The 27,328-nt window shown below is 42.5% G+C and overlaps 1 protein-coding gene and 1 pseudogene across 4 annotated transcripts in view; one reads left to right on the forward strand and one right to left on the reverse strand.

The window, feature by feature from the left end:
* The window catches only part of ino80 (INO80 complex ATPase subunit), a 210,204-nt gene that overhangs the window by 168,907 nt on the left and 13,969 nt on the right, over nt 1-27,328 (reverse strand). The gene's annotated exons all lie outside the window — the stretch shown is intronic.
* On the forward strand, nt 16,644-17,290 carry LOC145352279 (large ribosomal subunit protein uL16-like; annotated as a pseudogene).

Genomic DNA, 27,328 nt, shown 5'->3' on the forward strand with positions numbered 1-27,328 from the left:
TTTGGGACTCCTTAAGTCAAAGATATTGTATAAATGTAAGCTTGTTATTTTTCTTCTAGGTTCAGTTGAAGATTCGTAGAGTTTGACAACGATAAAGCATGCTCTTTTTCACAGCTGTCACTCAAGAAACAGCACTGGACATTGTTGCTTACCAGATATTACTACTATACCCTGTGTTATAATATTCTCTGTTGCCACTGTCACAAATTGTAGTGCTGGGTTCAATGCTATTCTTGCTAGGACTATTTAGTAGCAAATAACATTGCCTGGCACTGGTGTGATGTGAGTGACAATCTGCAACAGCAGAAAATCTAACCATCTTGCCTAGTCAGTTAACAGCTTTACCCATTGCTGAAACCGCCACCATTATCATCCTGAGGTTCACCATTGGCCAGAAACTGAACTGGACCAGCCATAAAAATACGATGACTACATGAGCTGGTTATAAACTGGGAATTCTGCACAAAGTAACTAACTTCCTGATTTGCCTACCATCTACAAGGCACAATTAGGAGTGCGTTGGAATATTCTTCACTCACCTTGATGAATGTAGTTTCAGCAATATTTGAGCTCAGTATCGTCCAGGGCAAAGCAACACATTTGATCAGGACCCCATCTGTTATTGTAAATATTTATCCTCTCCCCCACTGGCACACAGTGGCAGTACCACGAACAGGATGCACTGCAGCAACCTGAAATCACTTGTATCCAATATTCATTCCTCAACCAACTTCTCAAAACATAGGCCCAAAATTTCCCAACATCAGACACCTTATTTGATGCTGATCATACAAAAAACAGTGGAAGTGGTGTAGAAGTTTTGTCATTGGACTAGTAATCCAAAGATCCGGATTAATGCTCTGAGGGCCAGGGTTTGAACCCCATTCAAAGGCCAACGATGACCATGAAACCACTTTCAACTGTTATGTACATATGCCATATATGAAAAAATTCGGCTCAGTTGTGCTTCAGGGAAAGAAATCTGCCATCCTTACTTGGTCTGGCCCAAATGCAACACAAACATCACAGCAGCGTGACTCGCTCTTAAATGCCCTCTGCAATGACTTAGCAAGCCACTCAGTTGTAGCAAACTGCTACAGAACATTGGGATATGGAATGAAATCGGATGCACCACCCAGCATCAACTTCAGCATCAGAAACAACAACCTTGTCAACATTGCCAGATCTTCTTGACTAACATCTGGATGCTTGTACCAAAAGAGCTGTATGAGACTCGTCAAGCAACAGCCTGACAGTCATACTCATGGAATCCTATCTTATAGATTGTGCGCCAGGTACAATCATCATCCCTGTCTCACCAGCAGGACAGACCCAGCAGAGGGTGGGGGAACAGTCAGGAAGAAATTGCCCTAGGAGTCCTCAACACTGACTCAAGACCCTATGACATCTCATGGCATCAGGTAAAACATAAGCAAGTAAACTTTCTGCTCATTATCAGCTGGCGGCAAGCGAGCAGAATGTGTTCTGGGTGGGGGATTTCAATGTCCATCACTGACAGCAGCTTGGTAGCTCCATTACTGACAATAGTGGTCAAATCCTCCAGAACATGACTGCTAGATTGGACCTGCAGCCAATGCTCAAAACACGAAGAGGAAAAAAAATTAGACCTCATCCTCACCAACTTGTCTGCTTCAGATGCAACTGTCCACAACAGTATGAGTGACCACTTCACAGTCCTTGTGGAGAGGAAGTCCTGTCTTCACATTATGGATATGCTCCATCATTTTACATACATTCCAACACATTAAGTAGTACAAATTTAGCAACTCAAGACTCCTCAGCCGTGAGCTGCTATGGGCCATCAACAGCAGCATACTTGTACTCAATCTCATGGACTGGCACTTTCCCCTACTCCCATTACCACCAAGCCAGAAGATCAACTTTGGGTCAATGAAGAGTGCATGAGGACATGCCAGGAGGAGCACCAGATATACCCAAAATTGAGGTGTTGACCTCAACATACCAAACAGCATAAGTAACAAGTGATAGGCAGACCTAAGCAATTCCACAACTAACAGGTTCGAAACAAGCTCTGTGGTCATAGAATCCCTGTAGTGCAGAGGCCATTCGGCCTGTTGAGTCTGCATCAACTCTTATCCTGGTCCACCTTTCTGCCCTATTCCACCTAATCTACACATCTTTATATTGTGGGAGGAAACCTGAGCACCCTGAGGAAACCCATGCAGACATAGAGACCATGCCACATCCAGCCATACATGATGGTGGGTAATTAAACAATTCACTGAAGGAGGTGACTTTATCTTCAAAGATGGAGGATTCCAGCACATCGATAACGAAGATAAGGCTGAAGCATTTGCTACAAGTGCTCAGTGAATGATCCATCTTGGTCACCTTCAGAGGTCCCCACCATCACAGATGCTCGTCTTTAGCCAATTCGATTCAATTAAGAAACAGTTGAAGGCACTGGATACTGCAAAGGTGATGAAATCAGGCTCGCGCCTGATGTATGAAGACCTGCCCTACTGCACTAGCTGCACCATGAGCCAAACACAGTCCCACCAGCCTGCTCTTGATTATCAGCAAAGTGATGGAAGGGGCCTTCAGCAGTGCTTTAAAGCAACACTTGCTTAGCAATAATCTGCTCAATGACAGTATTTATGTTTCACCAGGATCACTCTGCTCCAGACCTCTTAACAGCCTTGGTTCAAACATGAACAAAAGAGCAAAATTTCACAGGTGAGATTACAAGTGACTGCCTTTGGCAACAAGGCAGCATTTGACTTAATGTGGTATCAAGAAGTCCTCGTAAAACTGGAGTCAATGGGAATCAAAGAAAACTCTGCTGATTGGAGTATTACATAGCATGAAGGAAAATGGTTATCGTATTTGGAGGTCAATCATCTCCATTCCATCATTGCAGGAGCTCCTCAGACACATTCATCTCAGCTACTACATCGATGATTTTCTTTCCATCAGAAGGTCAGAAATGAGGATGTTACTGAAGCAGCTCATGTCCAAACGCAGCAGACCTGACCAATATTCATAGAGTTGACACATGTGCCAGGCAATCACCATCTACAACAAGAGAATCTAACCATCTTGACCCCAGGTTTTGCTAGGACATTCAATGACACACCATTGCTGAATCCTTCACTATCAATATTTTGGGAGAGAGACCATTAGCCAGAAACTGAACTGGACGAGGCAAATATTATGGCTACAAGAGAAGATTAGAGGCCAAGAATGCTGTGGCAAGTAACTCACTTCTTGATTTTCCCCCCACAAATCCTGTCCACCATCTACAAGGCACAAGTCCAGAACGTGATGGAATATTCTCCACTTGCTTGGATGAGTGCAGCTCCAACAACACTCAAGAAACTCAACATCATCCAGAACAAAGTAGCCCACTTGATTGGCAACCATCCACAAATATTCACTCCCCCCACCACCAACGCACAGTAGGAGTGTACATCATGCACTGCACCCAAGGTTCCTTAGGCAGCTCCTTGCAAACACACGACTGCTATCTACAGTGATAAAGGCAGCACACATGTGGGAACACCATCATCTGGAGATTCCTCTCCAAGCCACTCACTACCCTAACTTGGGAATTTAACCATCATTCCTTCACTTTAATTGGTTCAAAATGCTGGAACTCCCTCCCAAAAAGCACTGTGGGTGTACCTGCATCACATGCAGTGGTTTGAGGCGGCAGCTCACCACAATCTTCAAGGGCAATAAATGCTGGCCTATTAATGAATAGAAAAAACTGCACGGGATGGTATGAGCTCATCACGTCAGCTTCCGGGGCAGACAGGATCAGTTGTAGTTACGCAGGAGTTGGGTGACTATCCAGGTGGAAACTGTCCAAACTCTGACTTTATCTCAAGAATCAGAGACTTTTTCCAGAGGTGTGGAGGAACATGGCAATTGCTCATTGGAACTTTAATTTTCTCAGACAATTCCCATATCTATTGTGCCAAGATTTCTATGGGGTCTCACCACAGACCCTAATCGCACTTTTGTCTCTGATGATCCAGATACAAGATCTGGGCCACATTCCTGTCCCTGATATTATCACTGTCCTGAATGGCAAAATGTATGCTAGCTCTTACACTATAAAAGAGAAGTTTATTGAGGCATACATAATTGAGGGAATTTGACAGGGTGGATACCAAAAGGATGTTCCTCTTATAAGAGGGACTCAAACTTGGGGACACAATTTAAAAATAAAGGGTTTCCCATTCAAGATGGAGATCAGGAGAAATATTTCTCTGCGGGTCGTCAGTCTGTGAAGATTACTTCCCCCAAAAGCAGTGCAGGCAGAGTCATTGCACATTTTTATGCCTTAGTTAGATTCTTGACTAAGGGTTTGGGGGTAGAAAGCAAAGTCACGGCCACAATCAAATCAGCTGTCATCAAATCACACAGCAGGTTCAAGGGACTGAATGGCCTACTCCTGATGTAAATTCATTTGTTCACAATTGAAATGGCATTACATATCATTAGTCCACTGAGTTACTGTGCCTGATGCTATAACATGCCTGTAACCAAACCAATGATTCTTGTGTTGTGCCCACTGTTGTTAAACCCTCAAACTAGTTTTGTGCTTGAGACCAGTATTGTGTTATTACTGTACTTGATAGCATCCAATACATGCTATTACACCTATGTGATACTAGAAAATTCAACATGTGTACTGTGCCTGTATATTACTGAAGAACATAGCTTATCACTCGTCCTAATCTAAACCTTGGAGCTTCAATAATATTCAGTACGATCTGCACTCCCCTCCATTCTAAGACACCATCCTTTCAAAGATGTGATACCCAGATCTGCATAAAGTATTCCAGGCCTGTTCTAACCAGGACTTCGTATCACTGTCACAAAATTTCATCCTCTTCATATTCTAGCTCTCTCGATTTGTAGGCTAATATTCAATTAGCCTTTTCAATTATTTGTGCAAGACAGTTTTTTTTTAAACTGATCCGTGTACGTGAAGCCTTAATTATCTCTACTAGTGAAAGTGCACAGAGGTTACATTCTGCCCATTTTCTTTATCTTTGAATGTGCCAGGAAACATAGGTCGTTTTAAGTAATTTGTATTTGTGGTATTGGAAATAGAGTAGAGCTTTCAATAAGTTTAATTTTGTGTTTCTGTATTTGAATGGATTGATGACTTCAGTTCATGCATGGCACTGGGGGTTTACAACAAGCAAGCAAGCAGGGTTTAAAGGAAAACTAGGGTGTTGTTTGGCAATCGGAGGCCAGCTTAGGATAGAGAACATTTGAGTCATTGTAAGCTGGTGCCAGAAGGTGGTGGACACAGGGAAGAGACAGCAGATTTTCCTAAGAAGAAAATAAAGTCCCAGAAACCAGGGAATTGGGGACATAAAGACTATCTCAGGAAGACAGCCTTTTTATTGTGGAAAGAAACAGAGGTAAGAGATTGCGCAAGGTCCCGTTCAGTGAAGTTAAAGCAAAGAAAGTGCTGCGTTAAAGAGAAGCTGCATGAACCAGATTTCAAGTTGACTAAACAAGAATCCAAAAATCAGAGGTAAATCAATTATTTGGTGATGCCCTAATTCAGGCTGTGAAGTAATTGTGTTCTATTGGCACAGCTGGATACCACAGAAATTGTGCAGAAGCCAGAATGCGCATGGCAATCCAAGGCAAAGGAACACCAGGAGGTGAGATTGAAATCCTGGAGGTGGAATGTTGGTGAACTCATCTGAAAGAAAACTTTGGGGAAAGATTCCATGTGTGTTCTTTGAGTGTGAAGTTTGGAAACACTTATGTGGAAGTTCCAGTGAGACCAGTTGGATCAGCTTGACAGGCAACTGCTGGGATCTGATAAGAAATCAACAGAGTTTGTACTGGGTGATATCTGTCACTTTGTATCAAAGTGTAGTGTGTCTGACCACAGTTGGTTTACATGGATTGTGTACTTATGAGAAAACTAGAGTGCAAGAAATATTTCATAACTTGTGTTATCCTTACAAATCTGTGTACATCTGTGAAGAGATAGGTGAGAGAGTAGTGTATTATAGTTCATTGTTTGGCACGGTTTTATTATTTTGTTAAAAGTTAAATTGGCAGTCCTGTGACTGTTCATCCACATCTGTAATTTTATTCTTTGTTTAAAATCTACCAAACTGGGATCATAATGGTGAGGGACGAATTTATACAAAAGGTATCCTCAAGGCTATTTCTACAATTTTAAAAACTTAACAAAGATCCTTAAATGGCTGAAACTGTTTGTCTGTGACCAAAAGTAGCTACTTTGCAGTTTTGGAAATCTTCCACCTTGTATCCCCGAAGAGCTACTCGTGACCATTTGGGTATTTCAGAAGCCAACTTCTAAGAGAGTTGCACTGAAAGCTGTTTACATTTGATAACCCAGCTACCAAGTGCAGATGTAACATCGAATAAGATACTGGTCTCCCAAACATTCAATTTAACCCATAATGACAGACTGGAACACAGCCAATTTCCAAATAATGGATAAACACGCAAAGGGGTAAAGTAACATGACCTAGATGACTGGCTTTTTGAATATTGCCTTGCCAGGCTGAATAGCTCAGTGTGCTGTTCACCATTTAACTGGCAGCCTGACACAGGGTGAACATATGGCCCTATCAACACTGCCTCTGCTGGTACTTCTAAACCATCACCTACAAGAGTAATGTTTCTCTGCATGCTTATCTCATCACACAAAATTAACATTACTGAAAAAGTGAATTCTACAACATTGTTTTTCAGTCTACTGAACTGTGTGAAGTAATGGACTTTTGTCTCTGGACTGTGGAATCCACATGAACCAATATTTATTTTCTCAAGTAGTCCTCCACTTTACAACATTCAACTTATGATGAACAGCGCTTGTATTTATAAATTAACACCCCATTTCAACTTTAAAACATTGGTTTTGATTTTACAATGCCACACCAGTACATCCATTTGTGTGCACTGACATTCTGCACTACACATCTGTAGGACAGGATATGTTTATTGGGTTGTTCAGGTGCTTTATTCCGTTAAAATGTTTTGGCAAATTGTTGCAATTTTAATGCATTTGTACAGTGTATTTAATTTGTGCTCAGACTCACGGATATTCAAGGTTAAAAAGGCAACTGACTGACCAATAGCCTTGTTATGTCCCCCACACTATCCAAGGAACATGTGCTCAGTGGTGCAGGCATCAACAGTCATCTCAGCATAAAGGTAAAGAGTAGAACTAAAAATCCCAGAGAACTCTGGGTGCCAAGGGATAAATGTGGAGATGCTGGCATTGGACTGGGGTAAACACAGTAAGTCTCACAAAACCAGGTTAATGTCCAAGAGGTTTATTTGGTAGCAAAAGCCACTAGCTTTCGGAGGGCTGCTCTTTCATCAGGTGAGTGGGAGTTCTGTTCACAAACAGGGCATATAAAGACACAAACTCAATTTACAAAATAATAGTTGGAATGTGAGTCTTTACAGGTAATCATGTCTTAAAAGTACAGACAATCATAGAATGTCTACAGTACAGAGAGAGGCCATTCGGCCCATCGAGTCTGCATCAACCACAATCCCACCCAGGAACTACCCCCCATATCCCTACATATTTACCCTCTAACCTACACATCTCAGGACACTAAGGGCAATTTTAGCATGGCCAATCAACCTAACCTGCACATCTTTGGACAGAGAGGAAACCAGAGCACCCAGAGGAAACGTACGCAGACACAAGGAGAATGTGCAAACTCCACACAATGACCTGAGCCAGGAATCGAACCCAGGTCCCTGGAGTCGTGAAGCAGCAGTGCTACCGTGCCACCCAATGTGAATGGAGAGATGGTTAAGCACAGGTTAGAGATGTGAATTGTCTCCAGACAGGTGATTTAGTGAGATTTTGCAAACCCAGGCAAGATGTGGGGGTTACAGATAGTGTGACATGAACCCAAGATCCCAGTTGAGGTCATTCTCATGTGTGCAGAACTTGGCTATCAGTCTCTGCTCAGCAATTCTGCATTGTCATGTGTTGTGAAGGCTGCCTCGGAGAACGCCTACCCAAAGATCACAGGTCGAATGCCCATGACCGCAGAAGTGTTCCCAAACGGAGAGAGAATACTCTCCTTGACAATTGTCGAGCGGTATTCATTCATCCATTGTTGTAGCATCTGCATGGTCTCCCCAATGTACCATGGTATTCTGCAGAACACCATCCACCAGGTACACGGTACATACACTTGCAACTTGGCCGTTGTCTACCTGATACACTGCTGGAAAGGATATCCCGAGGCATGGTACGTTGTGTGTGTGTGTGTGTGTGTGTGTGTGTGTGTGTGTGTGTGTGTGTGTGTGTACCATGCAGATGTTATGACAACGGATGAATGAACACTGCTTGACAATCATCAGCCAAGAGTGTTTTCTTTCTGTTGGGGAAGACTTCAGTGTTCATGGGCATTCGGCCTCTGACCTTCGGATAAGCGTTCTCCAAGGTGGCCCTCACGACACACGATAACGCGGAGTTGCTGAGCAGAGACTGATAGCCAAATTCAGCAAGTGAGGACAGCCTCAACCAGGATCTTGGGTTCATGGCATACTATCTGTAACCCCCATGACTTGCCTGGGTTTGCAAAATCTCACTAACTGTCCTGGCTGGAGACAATACACATCTCTTTAACCTGTGCTTAACCCCCTCTCCACTCACATTGTCTGTACCTTTAAGACTTGCTTACCTATAAAGACTCACATTCCAACTATTATTTTGTAAATTGAGTTTGTGTCTTCATATGCCCTGTTTGTGAACAGAACTCCCACTTACCTGATGAAAGAGCAGCACTCCAAAAACTAGTGGCTTTTGCTGCCAAATAAACCTGTTGGACTTTAGCCTAGTGTTGTGAGACCTCTTACAATGGGATATACCAGATTGATAGAAACATGGGTAGATGATGAATGGAATGGATAGGATAGAGGTGGAGAGACTCTTCCCGCTCAGAAAGGACAGTAGGACTAGGGGGCACAGCCTCAAGATAAAGGGGGTGTGGTTTAGAACGGAGTTGAGGAGGAACTTCTTCACTCAAAGGGTGGTGAATCTCTGGAATTCTCTGCCCGTTGAAGTGGTGGAGGCTGCCTCGCTAAATATTTTTAAGACGCGGGTTGATGGGTTTTTGATAAGCGAGGGGATTAAGGGTTATGGGGAGAGGGCGGGAAAGTGGAACTGAGCCACAACAGATCAGCCATGATCTTATTGAATGGCGGGGCAGGCTCGAAGGGCTAGATGGCCTACTCCTATTTCTCATGATCTTACGGCAGATACAGGGGACCCAAAACAGTGAATGCCGTAGAGCAGTATAGAAAGCTCAGGGGCATACTTAGAGCGGGCAAAGAACCATTGGTGGGCAAAATAATAAGGCCCATCAGGGGCCAAAGTGATAATGTGTGTGGAGCCAAAAGACAAAAGGTGAGGTATTGAATGAGAATTTTGCACCTGTTTTCACGTAGGTAGAGAAAGCAGGGAGGGGACTGTGATATAATTGAACAAATTAGCATGGGGGGAGGGGTTAGCAGTTTTAGCATACTTAAAAGCGAATAAATTACCAGGTGCAGGTGAGATGTGTCCTTGGCTGCCGTGTGAGGTGAGGAAGGAGGGAAGGAGATCATAGGGCTCTGACGCAAATGATCAAATCTCCTCTGCCCACAGGATAGGTGCCAGAGGACTGAAGGACAGCTAATGTGGCACCATTATTCAAGAAAGGAAGTAGGAGAAAACCAAGTAATAATAGGCAAGTGAGTCAATCATCAGTAATAGAATTTTTTTCAATAATTTCCCTGAGAGACAGGATTAATCTCCTCTTGGAGAGGCAAAAATTGATCAAGGATAGTCAGCATGGCTTTGTCAGGGGAGGCATTGTGTCTAAGAAATTAACTTGAATTTTTTTTGAAGAGATGATTAAGTGTGTAGATCGGAGCAGTGCAGTTAACGCTGTCTACATGGACTTCAGACTTTTGACAAGGTCCCACATGGAAGACTGATCAAGAAGGCAAGAGCCCATAGGATCCAGGGCAATTTGACTAATTGGATTCAAAGCTTGCTTACTGGTAGGAAGCAAAGGGTGACGGTCAAAATTTGTTTTTGTGACCTGGAGGCCTGTGCTCAGTTGTCTACAGCCGGGATTGGCGCTCAAGTCCTTTGCTGTTTGTAGTGTATATTAAGTGATTGAGACTTGAATGTGGGAGGTATGATCACCAAGTTTGCAGATGACATGAAAATTGGTGGTGTGGTAAATAACAAGGAGAACATAGAACACTACAGCACAAACAGGTCCTTCGGCCCACAAGTTGCGCCAATCACATCTACACCTACCAAGCCATAGAACTATCTGTAACTTCCAATGCCATTAGATCCCATACACTCATCCAGAAGTCTTTTAAAAGACCCCAGCAAGTTTGCCTCTTACCACCACCGAAGGCAGCTGACTCCACTCATTCACCACCCTCAGTGTAAAACTTTCCCCTAACATCTCCTCTGTACTTGCTTCCCAGCACCTTAAACCTGTGTCCTCTCGTAGCGACCATTTCAGCCCTGGGAAATTGCCTCCGAGAATCCACCCTGTCTATTCCTCTCAACATTTTATAAACTTCTATCAGGTCACCTCTCAACCTTCGTCCCTCCAGGGAGAAGAGACCTAGCTCCCTCAACCTATCTTCATAAGGCATGCCTCCCAATCCAGGCAACATCCTTGTAAATCTCCTCTGCACCCTCTCAATAGCTTCCCCATCTTTCCTGTAGTGAGGCGACCAGAACTGCGCACAGTACTCCAAGTGGGGTCTGACAAGGGTCTTATAAAGTTGCAGCATTACCTCCCGACTCCTAAACTCAATCCCTCGATTAATGAAGGCCAGTACACCATACACCTTCTTGACCACATCCTCCACCTGCGAGGCCGATTTAATAGTCTTGTGGACCCGGACCCCAAGATCCTTCTGCTCTTCAACCCAGCTAAGACTCCTACCCTTGATATTATACTCCTGCATCCCGTTGGTCCTGCCAAAATGGACCACTACACACTTATCCACATTGAAGTCCATCTGCCACTTCTCCGCCCAGTCTTGCATCCTATCTATGTCACGCTGCAACTTCTGACATCCCTCCAGACTATCCACAACACCACCAACCTTTCTATCGTCGGTGAACTTACTAACCCATCCCTCCACTTCCTCATCCAGGTCATTTGTGAAAATGACAAACAGCAAGGGTCCTAGAACAGATCCCTGGGGCACTCCACTGGTGACCGACCTCCATGCAGAAAAAGACCCATCCACAACCACACTCTGCCTTCTGCAGGCAAGCCAATTCTGGATCCACAAGGCCAAAGCCCCTTGGATCCCATGCCCTCACTTTCTCAAGAAGTCTTGCATGGGGGACCTTATCAAACGCCTTGCTGAAGTCCATGTAAACCATGTCCACCACTCTTCCTTCATCAATGTGTTCAGTCACATTTTCAAAGAACTCAACTAGGCTCATAAGGCACGACCTGCCCTTGACAAAGCCGCGCTGACTATTCCTGATCATTCTAAACTTCTCTAAATCCTCATAAATCTTGTCCCTCAGAATCCTCTCCATCAACTTACCAACCACTGAGGTCAGACTCACCGGTCGGTAATTTCCTGGGCTATCCCTGTTCCCTTTCTCGAAAATAGGAACCACATCCACAATCCTCCAATCCTCCAGAACCTCTCCTGTCTCCATCGACGATGCAAAGATCATCGCCAGGGGCTCTGCAATCACTTCCCTCACCTCCCACAGTAACTTGGGGTACATCCCATCCGGTCCCAGCGACTTATCTATCTTGAGATAGATAAGGAGGAAAACATTGGATTGCGGGATGATATAGACAGGCTGGTTAGATGGGCAGAACAGTGGCAAATGGAATTTAACCCTGAAAAGTGAGAGGTGATGCATTTTGAGAGGACTAACAAGGCAAGGGAATACATAATGAACTCAAGGAAGTACAGATGACCAGAGGGGCACATTTTCAAAGATCCCTGAAGGCAGCAGGACAGATAGATTAGATGGTTAAAATGGAATACTTGCCTTTATTAGGTGAGGCATAGAATGCAAGAGCAGGTAGGTTATCATGGAACTGTATAAAATATTCATTAGGCCATAGCTGGAGTACTACATGCAGTTCTGGTCAACACACTATGAAGGGTGCGATTGCACTCGAAAGGGTGCAGAGTAGGTTTACCAGGATGGTGCCTGGGCTGGGGCCTCTCAGCTATTAAGAGTAGTTGATTAGACTGGGGTAGTTTTTCTTAAAAAAAAAACTGAGGGCTTGTGCATCAATGTGTACAAAGTTATGAGGGACATAGATAAATAGAAAGAAACTTCCCCCTTAGAGGACAGTTCAACAACCAGGAGGCACAGATTTAAGCAAGGGGTGAGATGTCAGAGATAGAGGGCAGTTGAGGAAAACACATTTTCACCTTGAGCAATGAGTGAATCTGGTACTCACTGCCTGAAAGGGTAGGAGGAGTGGGAACACTCAACAATTAAGACGCTTTCAGATGAACACTTGAAATAGTATAGTATACGAGGCTACGGACCAGGTGCTGATGACCATTGAAGACCTAATGGGTCAAAGGGCCTTTATCTGTACTGTAAAACTTGGACTAGGGCGAGAGTTGAGCATTTGACACCGATAGGCATCCCATGAGTGATTTCCAGCCTTGACAAGGGACCAATCACCCATTTGTACCATTGTTGTTCTGGGAAAATCAGTTCCAACTTGCAACAATTCAACTTGCAATGAGGTTTTCAGGAACCAACTGTGTCACAAGTCCATAAACTACCTGTAGTGCAAAACCTTCTTTTTCTTTCCCTCTCTTTACTGTTTGGGTATAGAAGCAACATTGCGACCCAGTTACGCAAACAAACTAACGCTTTCAATTATCTTGAGTTTGCTGTGAGATTACCAGAAAAGAGCTGCATAATTCTAATCACATTAACATAGCTTGGCAGAGCTCCTAATTCATTTTGTAGCCTTTTACATTTTACTTCCTCATACCAAAGATCAATCCAAAATGTCCCCTCTAAGCCCCAATATCCTTCCTCTCCTAGAGTTCAACACTACCTACAACCTTAAAGACTTGAACTAGATTATAACATTACTGCTTGGCTTTTATATTTCACAGCTCACAAAGAAGAAAATTGCCTCATCCACCAGTGATGCTGCCATTAAATTTTTTTGAACCTGTGAACAACTATTTTCTTCCACAGCATTGCCTTTGAATTTAAATGCTGTTATTTTATTCATCAAGTGCATCGTCTGATCCCAGGATGGTGCTCAGCTTCTAACTCCTTCACTTTCCCCAGCACAGAAAATCAGTTACAAGCATCAGATCGATAAAATTTTAAAACCATAAACTCAAGTGGTTAGAGCAATAGATTTGTGTAGGATTCCTGCTCCTGATTGAGGTTTAGCACTCCTTGACGGAAAGTGTATCAGGCACAGTTATATTTCTAACAGATGAAAACAAACCAGATGCACACCAACAATTGCCGCTTGGTTGAGGAAGTAGAAGACTCCTGTCACCTATCAAATTGCACCCAAGTCTATGCATCCAGGAAGGTAGAAAAATGGAATGCTGCATTGCAGGAGTTCTCATTTACAGTGCAAAAGTACTCATTCTGGTTTGCGATACCACATACTCACAATTTTTGACACCCCCATATAGAATACCTGTGCCGGATATCAGAGGGCACTAACACTGATGAGCAAAGCTCAGGAGTAAAAAAAGAGAATGGGAAACAGTTTTAATTATTTTGTGAAGAATTAATTTCAATCAGCTTTCACAACATGACAAATGAATCAGAAAAGAATCCCCACAAATTAAAGTTTCTCAGACTCACTATTAGAATACTAAAGCAATGTAAGCTTCACGCTAGGTCATGCCCTTAATTCTTCAGAGTTAAGGAAATCCATCTGGTTCTGGCAGCTAGACAATTGTCCTGCAACTGGGCAATAATTTACAGGGTGTCATACTATAGTGAAAACCTGCCCTACATACACAGTGTGACACCACTTGGTTTGCAGCTCCCATCCAGTTCAGCAGAACTCAAGGATCTGTTATTAGAGCATGAAACAGAGACTTTTTGTATTCATCTGAAGTGTCGTATTTCAGACAAAAAACGTACAGCTTCATAACATTTTTCTAACGTTCTGACAAGTCTGTCCCATTCAAGACTTCACAAATGGATTTAACAAGACAGCAATTGTGTTCATAGATCTGTAACAATTTAAAGTTTGCAACAAGCCCAATGGATGTACTGAACACTCAAGGTGATTTCTATTGGCATTGCAAACAATGGCATGGACAGGGTATCAAAGCATGAATTGTTTCTATGTTGTATTACCAAAATGCAACAGTCATTCAAGTTGACAGCATTTCTAATTTTTTTTCCAGAAAAAGATGGTGAGAAGGAAGATTAATTCAGGCTTCTAAAACAAATTGAAATACTGCAACAAAACAAACGTAGTATTAAAATCAGGGTGTAGAACTAAGAAGCTGAGCCAGTAGAACTGAAAACAAATGGTAAGCAAATTTCAAGAGAGTTACACAGATGGTTGTTTGATGGTTGAAAACTTGAGTATTGTTGAAAGACAACAATTGATCGAAGCTTTTCATCTTGCACTTATCAGGACAATCAAAAGAATACCAATAACAGAGGGCAACAACTTTTTATACTGTCTGAGAAGAGTGCTAATTGGTTAGCAAGTGGACTGAATGGTAGAGGTGTTGCCATGGAAAATGCACCAGTTAATGATGACCAACAGCAAACTGTAATGCATTTTTGCAATTTAAATCAGGCAGCTTGACTCCAGTCAAGGCATTGTCCTGAGGAATGAACCAGCAAATAGCTATCAGTCATTTCCTAAGTCGAAACAGGCACTGTGTGTGTACATGTTTCACGTGATTGCTTGATTAGACAACTTTTGCTAAATAATCCTCAGGGTGGTAAAAAATTACAGAGAAACAACTTAAGATGGTTAGTCAGGCTCATCCTGTGTACTGGAAGTTACATATATTAACACAGGGCATGTGGCCTGTTCTTTACAAAGAACGAGTACATAATACCAATCGGCATTCTCTTCTCATACACAATATAAAGTTGTTGCTTTCCAGGACATTTGCATTCTTATGATGGTGTTGATAAGTGCAAGGTTAAAAGCTCTGACAAAATGTCTTCATTCAGCGATATTTAAGAGAGTTGCTCGAAGTATAGGATAAATTGCCCAAAATACACAATGGGGAGAAACATAAAGCGAAATGAACAAACACTAAAGGTATAGTATAAAAAGTTATTCAAATCTATTCACAGAAGGGAAATCACGAAAAGGTTGGTTTAGAAGGAATGACTAGAAGTTTGACCCAAGAGATCCCTTCAAGGAAGTTAAAAAAAGAGAATAGAACATTGAGGGCATTCACGGAAGCACTACACTGAAGGATATGCCATGACGCTTCAGGTGCTGCAAAATACAATGTTTAAAGCTTATTTATTAGTGTCACAGGTAGGCTTACATTAACACTTCAATGAAGTTACTGTGAAAATCCCCTAGCTGCCACCATCTGGTGCCTGTTCAGATTCAGAGGTTGAATTTAGCACGGCCAATCACCTAACCTGCACGTCTTTCAGACTGTGGGAGGAAAATGGAGCAACTGGAGGAAACCCACGCAGACAAAAGGAGAACATGCAGACTCTGCGTAGACAATAAGCAAGCCACGAATCGAACTCAGGGTCCTGACAGTGTGAGGCAACAGTGCTAACCGCTGTGCTACCATGCTGCCCAAGGTATGATAGTGCAAGAAGTCAACTTGAGTTCAAGTCACACTTTGAAAACAATTAATCTAGCTGGCACAAACAAATTACCAGGAGAGTCACTAACTGTTGTAAAATCCTAGCTTCGAGGAGAGGACTCTGCCAGTCTTACCTAAAGATGACTAAGGGCAAGACTCTCATTTGTACTACCAATTGCTATACAGGGAGACAACCATTGGAAATTAGCAGTGGGCAGTAAACAGTCTTCCTGTGTTGCCTACATTGAAAGGACAAATAAAAAAAGGTCACGTCATACAGGAAACAACAGCCATTTTCCAGAGTAAACTTTGTACTTGAACAATGATCAATTTTTTTTGGTATTGGTTGAGGGAGGAACGAGAGATTTCACTGTTTTTTTCAAGCAGCGCCATGAGACCAAGAATATATTCACCCACTATGCAAACAGAGCTTTAGTTTATATCTTGTGATAAAAGGCAATTTTAGAAAGCATCAATTCCTCAGTAATGCACACAAGTGACAGTTTGCATTGTGCAAGTCCTAGAGTGGTTCTTGAGCCTTGTACCCACAACCTTTGGACTCAGGCTGCAGTGTCACTAAATGAACAAGATTGGAAAGATTCTGATGCGATAGTTTGTTCCTATCTCTTGTTCATTGCAGGCATTTGCTGATATTCCCATCTGCTGTCAAAAAAATGATCAATACTACTTTGTGCCAAGCTATGTATTTCTATATTCATTCAACAGTACAGCGCACTTGGGCAGCAGTAACCTGAGCCAGGATTGAATCTGAGATCCGCTCCCCCCCCCCCCCCCCCGCCCCAAGAGGCAACAGGATGGGCCGCCAACCAGCCCACTGTTACAGATACTGCAAGAACAAGCCATACCCCAAATCCCATTGTTGTCAAGTGGTACCCGATCCCAAGATCAGGATTTTTGAACTTGGCCGAAAGAAGGCGAAGGTGGATGAGTTCTCACTATGTGGGCACATGGTCGCTGATGAATATGAACAGCTATCCTCCGAAGCTCTGGTGGCTGCCCGTATCTGTGCTAAGAAGTACATGGTGAAGACCTGTGGCAAGGATGGTTCCTACATCCGGATGCACCTTCATCCTTTCCATGTCATCTGCATCAACACCATGTTGTCGTGTGCCAGCGCTGATCGCTTGCAAACTGGTATGCACGAGGCCTTCAGGAAACCTCAGAGCACCGTAGCACGGGTGAACATCAACCAGGTCATCATGTCAGTGCAAACCAACGCACAAAACAAGGAACACGTAATCAAGGCCCTCCGACAGGCAAAGTTCAAGTTCCCCAGGCAGCAGAAGATCCATATCTCCAAGAAATGGGGCTTCACCAAGTTCAATGCCGAGGATTGTGATAAGATGTTAGCAGAGGAGAGGCTGATTCCGGAGGCAGTGGGGTCAAGTACATGCCTGCCCGGGGCCCCCTCAACATGTGGCGGGCACTGCACGCAGCTTGAATGCGTGGCACTGCTGATGGGACAGTTCAAACATTAAATGGACTGGAAAAAAGGGACACTTTGTTGTCACATGGCTTACATTGAAACAACTGACCCAACTTGGGCTAGGCAGGAAGGTGAGTAAAAAGAGGAGGAACTCCAAGCTTTCTGCCTATAATCACTATAGAAACCAACGCTACGAAGCAAATGCGAGGGTACCAAGTCTGAGATCATCTCCTATTACTGTTTAAGAACACATACAAAGAGTGGATGAAAGGCTACCAGGACATTCGGGACTGACCACTGTCCCGTCAGTCAGGAAAAATAAACTAGTTACAATCAGTTTGAAAGGGAATGCCACTGATATTCCGGAAAATTGTCATGGAGCTTGAGCTTAAGGGAATTCTTCACAGAAACAGAGACACTGAACTAGCTGGAAAGGATCTCAGGAGCAATACATTGCCCTAAAGTGCAACAGGCAATTATATGTAATGTTGAAATACCTTAGTGAGATCTGACAACATTGAACTAGAAACATCAGCATGGTGTTTAGTGAGTAATCGTTTATCGTGAACCGATGTGGATCTACCTAACTTGATTAAGTCCAGTACCCTTTGCTGATTCCTTGGATAACTAATTCCTGATTTCTCTATACTACATGCCAATCTCTAGACTCAGGCTATCAAAAATATACTAAATCAGAGTCCCGGTCTCTCGCCTTCAATGCAGCACAGCCAAAAACTTAATGCATCTAAATTCAACAGCGTAGAGAAGCACATGCCTGCAGTCAAATTCCAATGCACGCCACATTAAACTGTCCCTTTGCATACTGAATGACAGAAAATAATGTGACGAGCCCAAGTAGACTCACAAGAAATACTTCTATTGCCACATTTTCCAATCATCATTTACTTATGATACCAGGAGGATTTGCTGACTTAATTCAGGGGTACAGCAAAGGCACACCGTTAGTTTTCAGACGTGTACTACCGAAACCAAGCTCTCCTAACCACAATCTCTGACTTCTCCACTTTGCAAAACTATCAGATTGCTCATCTAACATCGAGTACTAGATGAGCAGAAATATCCTTCAACAAATATTGGGCAGACTGAAGTTATTGTTTTTGATCCTGACTCCAAATTCCATTGTTAGTTACTAACTCCATTCCTCTCCCCAAAATTAAGCCAGTATGTTTGAAACTTCTGTATCAAATTTGATCAAAATGAGTTTCCAACTTCAAGACATTACTGAAACCACCTATTCTCACCTCTGTAACACTATCCGATTACATGCATCTCAACTCATCTGCCACTGAGCCCTCATTCACGTCATCGTTACCTCTAAACTTGACTATTCCAATATTCTGGCCGGTCTTCCATATTGTACCCATGTAAACTTGAAGATTAGAAATTTTACTGCCAATGTCTTAACTGACAGCAAGACCCATTCTCCTATCACCTTGTGCCCACTGACCTCTGCTGGCTGCCAGTCAAGCAACATCTTAACTTTAAAATTCTCAACTTTGTTTCAAACCCACCCATTGCCTTGCCTCTCCCTTCAATCTATTCAAGGTCTATAACCCTTCAAAAAGTTAAATGAATTGGGATACATAGATTTTTTTTGACTATGCAAACATGCGCCAAGGAGCCTTTTCTATGATTTATATTGGTGGCTGTGCCTCAAGTTGCCTTCAGCTCCAAGCACAGGAATTCACTTCCGACACCACTTCACGTCTCCCCTCTCCACCCCTGCCAAAGACACTCCGTAGACCTACTACTTTGATCAAGCTTTTGGTCACCTGACATAATTTCCCCTATGTGATGGGGATGTCATACTTTGTTTCATAATGCTCTTGTGAACAGCATGGGGCATTTCATTATGTTAAGGTGCTATATAAATAACTTCTGTTTATCAATATCAATTACCATTACAGAAGATGATGGCTCAGTGGTATAATGTCACTGAATTTGTAATCCAAAGGCGCAGGCTAATGCTCTGTAGAGTACGGGTTCAAAACCCACTATCGAAGCTTCTAAAATTTTAATTAAATTAATAAATCTGGAATTACAAGTCATGGAGGCCATAGCTTGTAATTCCAGATTACAAATTATTGCAAAAATCAATCTGGTTCACTCCTGTTCTTGAGGAAAGAAAACCTGCTACCCTTACATGGTCTGGCTTACATCTGAGTCCAGACCCACAACAGTGAGGTTGATTCTTAAATACTCTAAAACAGCCTAGCGGTTCAAACGCAAGCACAGGTAGGCCTTTTCAGTGACACGCAAATCCCATGGAATTCCTTTCAACTAGTTAAAGAAGCTGACGGCTCAAAAGAGGTTAGTAAAGTTTCCAAACCATGCAATAGAACAGAGTATAGAAGGTGGCAGGAATCTAACCTCAAGCAGAGTAAAAAAAGATGACAAATACGAGAAGGGAAGTGGTCAATGCAGGACTAAGGGCATTGTACCTCAATGTGCACAGTCTAAAGAACAATGTAAATGAGCTTTTTGCGCACACTGAAATTGGTCAGTACGATGTTGTGAGCATCAAAATATGCAAGGATGTGTGACCTATCAAAAGGACAAGCAGATGGGCAAAGGTGGCGAGGTTACATTGTTAGTAACGAATGAAGTTAAATTGATAGCAAGCAGCGATTTAGGATCGGAAGGAATAGAATCTCTGTAGATAGTGTTGAGGAATCACCAAGGTAAAAAGACCCCAATGGGAGATATGACCAGGCCTCCTAGCAGTAGTCAGTAGAAAATAAATGAGGTAGAAAAGGTATACAAAAAGGCAAAATTACAATAATCATGGATTTTCCCAGTCCACTTCAATATGCAGGAGGACTGAGAAAATCAGGTAGATAGGGGATCCCAAGAAAAAGAAATTTGTGGAATGTCTAAGAGATAGTTTTTTGGAGCAGCTTGTGACACAGCCTACTAGGAACAGGCAATTCTGGATTTGGTGTTGTGTAATGAGGCAAACTTGATTAGGGAACTTAAGGTGCAGGAACTCTTGGGGAGCACTGACCTCAATGTGATAGAATTAACCTGCAGTTTGAAGGGAGGAAGCTGGAATCAGATGTAGAAGTATTATAATTAAAGGTAACTACAAAGACATAAGGGAGGAGATGACCAGAGTTGATTGGAAAAGGAGCCTAGCAGGGAAGTAGCACAGTGGAGTAGCAATGGCAGGAGTTTTTGGGAGTTATTTGGGGGCCCAACAGAAATTCATCCCAAGGAGGAGGAAATTTGCTAAGGGGAGGACAAGGCATCCATGGCTAATGAGGGAAGTCAAGGACAGCAAAAGAAAAAGCGTACAAAGTGGCGAAGATGAGTGGGAAGCCAGGGGATTAGGAAGCTTTTAAAAGCAAACAGAGTACAACCAAAAAAAAGGGGGTGGGGGAGAGAGGATGAAATACGAGTGTAAGCTAGCTAATAATATAAAAGAAAATAAAGAGTTTTTTTTCAATATATAAAAGGCAAGTGAGGCAAAAATAGACATTGGACTACTGGAAAATGAGGCTGGAGAAATAATAAGAGGAAATAAAGAAATAGCAAAGGAACTGAATAGTTACTTTGCATCAGTCTTCACGGTGGAAGACACCAGTGGGATGTCAAAACTCCAGGAAAATCAAGGGGCACAGCTGAGTGTAATGGCCATCACTAAGGAGAAGGCTCTGAAGAAACTGAAAAGGTGTGAAGGCGGTTAAATCACCTGGACCGAATGGAATACACTCCAGAGTTCTAAGAGCAATAGCTGAGGAAATTGTGGAGGCATTGGTGATAACCTTTCAGGAATCACTGGAGGTATGAAGGGCACATACATTAAGAACTCTCACAACACCAGGTTAAAGTCCAACAGGTTTATTTGGTATCACAAGCTACAAGCTTTCATGGCAGGGAGGGTCCCAGAGTGCTGGAAAGTAGCTAATGTAACACTACTGTTTAAGGAGGGGGGGAGGCAGCAGACAAGAAATTATAGGCCGGTTGGCGTCACTTCAGTCATTAGCAAGATCTTCACATCCATCATTAAAGATGGAGATCATGGAGTATTTAGAAGCACGTGATAAAATAGGATTGAGTCAGCATGGCTTCTTCAAGGGGAGATCATGTCTGACAAATCTGTTAGAGTTCTTTGAGGAGGTAATAAGGAAGTTAGATGAGGGAGAACCAGAGGGCATGATTAATTTAGATTTCCAAAAGGCCTTTGACAAGGTGCTACATAGGAGACTGTTAAATAAATTAAGAGCCATGGTGTTAAGGGTAAGATCCTGGCATGGATAGAGGATTGGCTGACAGGCAGAAGGCAGAGAGTGGGGATAAACGGGTCTTTTTCAGAATGGCAGCCATGACTAGTGGTGTGCCTCAGGGGTTGTGCTGGGACCACAACGTTTCACAAGAAACATTAACGATTTGGAAGAAAGGCACTGTTGCTAAGTTTGCAGATGATACAAAGATATATAGAGGGACAGGTGGTATTGAGGAAGCGGGGGGGGGGGGGGGGGGGGGGGGGGGCTGCAGAAGTACTTGGACAGGTTAGGAGAATAGGCAAAGTGGTGGCAGATGGAATACAACGTGGAAAAGTGCGAGGTTGTGGTATTTTGGAAGGAGAAATGGAGGCAAAGACCATTTTCTAAATGGGGAAATGCTTAGGAAATCAGAAACACAAAGGGACTTGGGAGTCATTGTTCAAGATTCTACTAAGGTTAACGTGCAGGGTCAGTCAGCAGTTAGGAAGGCAAATGCAACATTAGCATTCGTGTTGAGAGGGCTAGAATACAAGGGCATGGATGTACTTCTGAGGCTGTATAAGGCTCTGGTCAAACCTCATTTGGAGTATTATGAGCAGTTTTGGGTCCCGTATCTAAGGATGGATGTGCTGGCCTTGGAAAGGGTCCAAAGGAGGTTCACAAGATTGATCCCTGGAATGAAGAGCTTGTCACATGAGGAACAGTTCAGGGGTCTGGGCCTGTACTTGTTAGAGTTTAGAAGGATGAGGATGGGATCTTATTGAAACTTACAGGGCACTTGCAAGGCCTGCATAGAGTGGACGTGGAGAGGATGATTCCACTGATAGGAAAAACTAGAACCAGAGGGCACAATCTCAGGCTAAAGGGGCGATCCTTTAAAACAGAGATGAGGAGAAATATCTTCAGCCACAGAGTGCTGAATCTGCAGAACTCTTTGCCACAGAAGGCTCTGGAAGCCAGGTCATTTGAGTGTCTTTAAGCCAGAGATAGATGTGTCCTTGATTAATAAGAGGACCAGAGATTATGGGGAAAAGACAGGAGAATGGGACAAGAAAAATATCAGCTATGATTGAATGGTGGAGCAGACTTGATGGGCCAAGTGACATAATAGTGCTCCTATGTCTTATGGAAGAATGAAAAAAAAAAATCCAATTCACGACTATTTTCTGCTAAAAGGTTTAAAGATTTGGTATTTATTTTTTCTATGAATTGTCAGCTAAATCAAATTACAATAATGGTGCAACCTTGATTTTTTTGCCAATTGTTTGAGCACGGTGTTCAAACATTCTCAAGCAAGATGTTGAGTGTTTGTACACTAGGACTCTGAGGCTCTGCTTGCATTGAGATTGAATTAAAAACAAAATGCTCGGCATAGTGCTCAGTGTAAAGGAAATTTTCACATCTTAATGCCACTTCCTCAGAACCAGAAGATAGTTTCATCTGCAAAATGTAGTGGAGAATGCCACACTTCAGTGCCTGAGCCCATATCTGCAGTCAAGGTACAAGATACCAAAACTGCTCCCCCTGCCCACCCACAATGATATGCCACCTGTGATACAGACAAGCAGTGCAGCAAATCAAAGGCCAAAGATCACAAACAGTTTTATTTACCCTTTACAATTGACTGTCAATAGCTATTTTGCAAATATTCACACACTGGAGCACCCTGTATAATAAGGAGAGTACACTATTCATTTCATTATACTCATGTAGATTTTGATGAATCACTCTCAGGAGAATTCAGTGTTGTGTTACCAGGTGAGGCATTGAGCAGTGGCTAGGCATGTTGTCAGAAGCTTGGTTGGGGGCGGGGAAGAGAAAGACTGACATGCAATTTATCCCAGGCTGTTGGCATACATCACATGTTATCTGAATAAAGCCTCAGAGATAGAGAGAGAAGTGTGTGCATTCACTGGTTTGATGAGCAGATGGTGTAAGGACAACCCTGGGACAGCAAACAAAATTATTTTGGCATTAATTTTGTCTTTTTTTGTCTAAACATTTTCCATCAATTATTGAAATATGGCTCGATTCACTCAAACTTTGACAATTATATATCACTTAATTTAAAATAATACTTAATGTTCTAATCTATGGAACATCCATCTTTTGTTCCTCAGTTTGGGTTTAACCATTTTAGTTGGGGAAATGTTTGAGGTAATACAATTCACCTCAGCACCTCTCGAAGGAGGGCAAGAAGTCAAGCATGCATGATCTGCAAAGTGAGTCAGCTGTGAAACATGCAAGGGGAGAAACAAAACTGGATTCGATTCTGATGCCTGCTGCACGAATAGCCTCTTAATACTATCCAGGATTATTCCTGGAAGAGTACCAGAGGGATGCCACCTTAGCAATGTGAAGCAAGCAGAGAATAATGACAAAATATTTCTCTGACACAAGATTATAATCCCACAGAATTTAGTTTGTGTTATATCACATTTCAGGTACACATAGCTACTGGTAAGTGAAGAAAACCACATTAAACCCAGGGCTGTTAAATCAGGTGTAAAATGTAAATTTTTAAAACCAACCACATTCTTCTGAAACATTATGGGCTTCTTTATGGTCACATCAGACAATGTTCTATTTCTAGCAGCCCTCACATCACAAGGCCTTCAAACATTGAAATCAATAAAGATGTGAAAAACAACTAGATTTCACAATTTTTTTTAAAAAAAGGTGATTGCTCTGATGATTGTTAATTCCAATAATTACATGTTGAGGTTGAATGAGTCTGAAATTAGCCTCTACCTTAAACAAATTTACTTCCAAATCAGCACAGCAAAGTCAGGCTCTCCCAGTTCCTCCCAAACACCCAGATTTTTTCATTGATCGCACAATCTGACGTGGTGGGATTGAAACACAGGTCTCCAGCAGATGTCCCATGATTTTTGAATAGATCAGCAACAGTGCCACTATACAACCTCCTCCCCTCCCAGGCACCCAGAGTGGACAGGTTAGTGTACTCAGACAATGATTCTTTAACCCTTACCCAATTGGGGGCTGATGTATTTAATTACCAAATTTAAAGCATGCATTCTATTGCAGCACAAATTCAACGTGAACAACACCACACAATTTTCTCAGGAATAAAGGGGAGCAATCATCTTGGTGTTGAACCATCTATCACCTGGGGTGCTGTCATTGCTATTGCAACTGGGACTGGCCAAGATAAAAGTCCGTACTGTTCTAAGTTCCCTCATTATTCCGGGGAAAACTGCATCTTTACATCTAGACTACAGAATCCCTTTATTATTTTGAACATCTCAATTCACTTATCCCTCAATTTTCTAAGCACAAGGAAACAAACTACGTTCATCCAATTTGACCTCAATTTAACCCTGTAAGCACTGGTATGAGCTTAGTCCAGCAAATGGTTATCAGGAGATGTTTCAGGGGCATCCTCAAAGTCTCCCTGAAACAAAATGTCTCAGGTAGAGGTGGGACCTGTACAAATTGGACAGGTTACACCTGGGCATGACTGAGACTGATGTCCATGGGGGACTGTTTGCTAGAGCAACTGGGGAGGGTTTAAGACCAATATGCCAGGGGATTGGGAATCTATGTAAGGAGTCAGAAAAGGAGGGAGCAAGGACAAAAACAAAAAAGGTAGAAAACGAAATAAGAAAAGTGATAGGCAGAGAAACCAAGGACAAAGGTCAAACAGGGGTATAAAGAAAAATATTGGTTTCTTAAGGAGAGCAAGGCAAACAATATTAAAAAGACAAGCTTAAAAGGTTCTGTGCCTTAATGCGCAGAGCATTTGCAATAAAGTAGATGAACTAATCGTGCAGGTAGATGTAAATGGGTACAATATAATTGGGATTTCAGAGACATGGCTTCTGGGTTATCGGGGTGGGAATTGAATGTCCCAGGGTATTCAATATTTAGGAAAGACAGGCAAAAAGGAAAAAGGTGGTGGAGTGATACTGCTGGTTAAAGAGAAAATTAACACAATAGAGAGAAAGGACATTAGCTCTGACAACATGGAGTCCGAATGGGGTAGAGTTGAGAAATACCAAGGGGCAAAAAACATCAGTGGGTGTCATATGTAGACCTCCAAACTGCAGTGATCTTGGGAATGGCAGTAAACATGAAATTAGAAATGCACGTGATACAGGAATGTTAGTGATCATGAGTGATTTTAACCTGCACATAGATTGGGCAAATTAAATTACCCACAATGCCACAGAGGAAGAACTTGAGTGTGCACAGGATGGCTTTTTTTGACCAATATGTGGAGGAACCAACTCGAGAGCAGACTATTTTAGACTGGGTACTGTGTGATCAGAACGGAATCATTGCCAATCTAGCTGTACGAGGCCCCCTTGGGAATGACCATAGGAGTGAAGTAGTTGATTCAGAGACTAGGGTGCTAAATCTTAATAAAGGAAACCATGAGGATATGAGACACAAGTTGGCCTTGACAGGTTGGGGAGCATTACTTAAAGGGATGACAGTGGACAGACAATAGCAAACATTCAAGGAGCACATGGAGAAACTACAGCATCTGTTTATTCCTGTCTGGCACAAAAGCAAAATGGGTAACAGAGCCGATTCATGGCTTACAAAATAAATTTGAGAAAACATCCAATTTAAGGAAGAAACAAATAGATTGGCCAAGAAAAATAATAGGTCTGAGGATTGGAAGCAATTTAGAATTCAGCAAAGAAGGACCAAGGAATTGACTGAGAAAGTACAGTTCAAAAGCAAACTTGTAGGGAACATAAAGTCTAGCTCTAAGAGTTTCTATAGATATATGAAGACTAAGAGGTTGGCAAAGACAAATATAGCTCCCCTACAGACAGAAACGGGCAATGTATAATACAGGACCAAGAAATGGCTGAGGAACTGAACACATAGGCTCTGTCTTCACAAAACAGGACAAAGCAAATGCCAGTAATGTTGGAGAATGCAGGATTTTGCAAGGGAAGAACTGAGGAGATCAATATTAGTAGAAAAATGGTGCTGGGAAAATTGGTGGCATTGAAGGCAGACAAATCCCCAGGGCCTCATTAGTACTCTGGGATGTAGATTAAGTGGCTCTAGAATGGTGGATGCAATGGTGGTCACCTTCCAGGATTCTAAAGACTCTGGAACTGTCCTTGCAATTGGAAGGTAGCTAATGTTTCTCCAATATTCAAAAAGAGAGGTAGAGAGAAAACAGTGAATTATAGACAGGTAAGCTCAACGTCAGTAGTGGGACAAATTCTCAAATCCATTATTAAGGACTTTATACCAGAGCATTTAGAAAGCAGTGGCAGGATCAGACAGTCAGCATGGATTCATGAAGGAGAAATCATGCTTGACAAATCTGTTGGAATCCTTTGAAGATGTAACTAGCAGAATGACAAAGGGGAACCAGTAGATGTGATATATTTGGACTTTCTGACAGTGTTTGACAAAGTCCCGCACAAGCGATTATCATGCAAGATTAAAGCACATGGGATTGGGGGAAGTGTATTAAGATGAATAGGAAACTGGTTGGCAAAGAGGAAACAAAGGGTAGAAGTTAATGGGTGCTTTTCAAATTGGCAGGCAATAACTGGTGAGGTGCTACACAGATCAATGCTAGGACCCAGCTACTCACAATATATATTAATGATTTGGATGAGGGAACAAAACATAACATCTCAAAGTTTGGCAATGATACCAAGTTGGGTGGGAGGATGAACCGTGATGTGGATGCAGATATCCTTCAGAATGATCTGGACAGGTTTGGTGAGTAGGCTTATCAATGGCAGATGCGGTATAATTTGAGGTTAAGTGTGAGGTTATTCACTTTGGAAGCAGAAACAGGGTGGCA

The sequence above is a fragment of the Carcharhinus amblyrhynchos genome, chromosome 14 (assembly GCF_965287045.1).
Source record: "Carcharhinus amblyrhynchos chromosome 14, sCarAmb.v2.hapA, whole genome shotgun sequence".
Taxonomy (NCBI): Eukaryota; Metazoa; Chordata; class Chondrichthyes; order Carcharhiniformes; family Carcharhinidae; genus Carcharhinus; species Carcharhinus amblyrhynchos.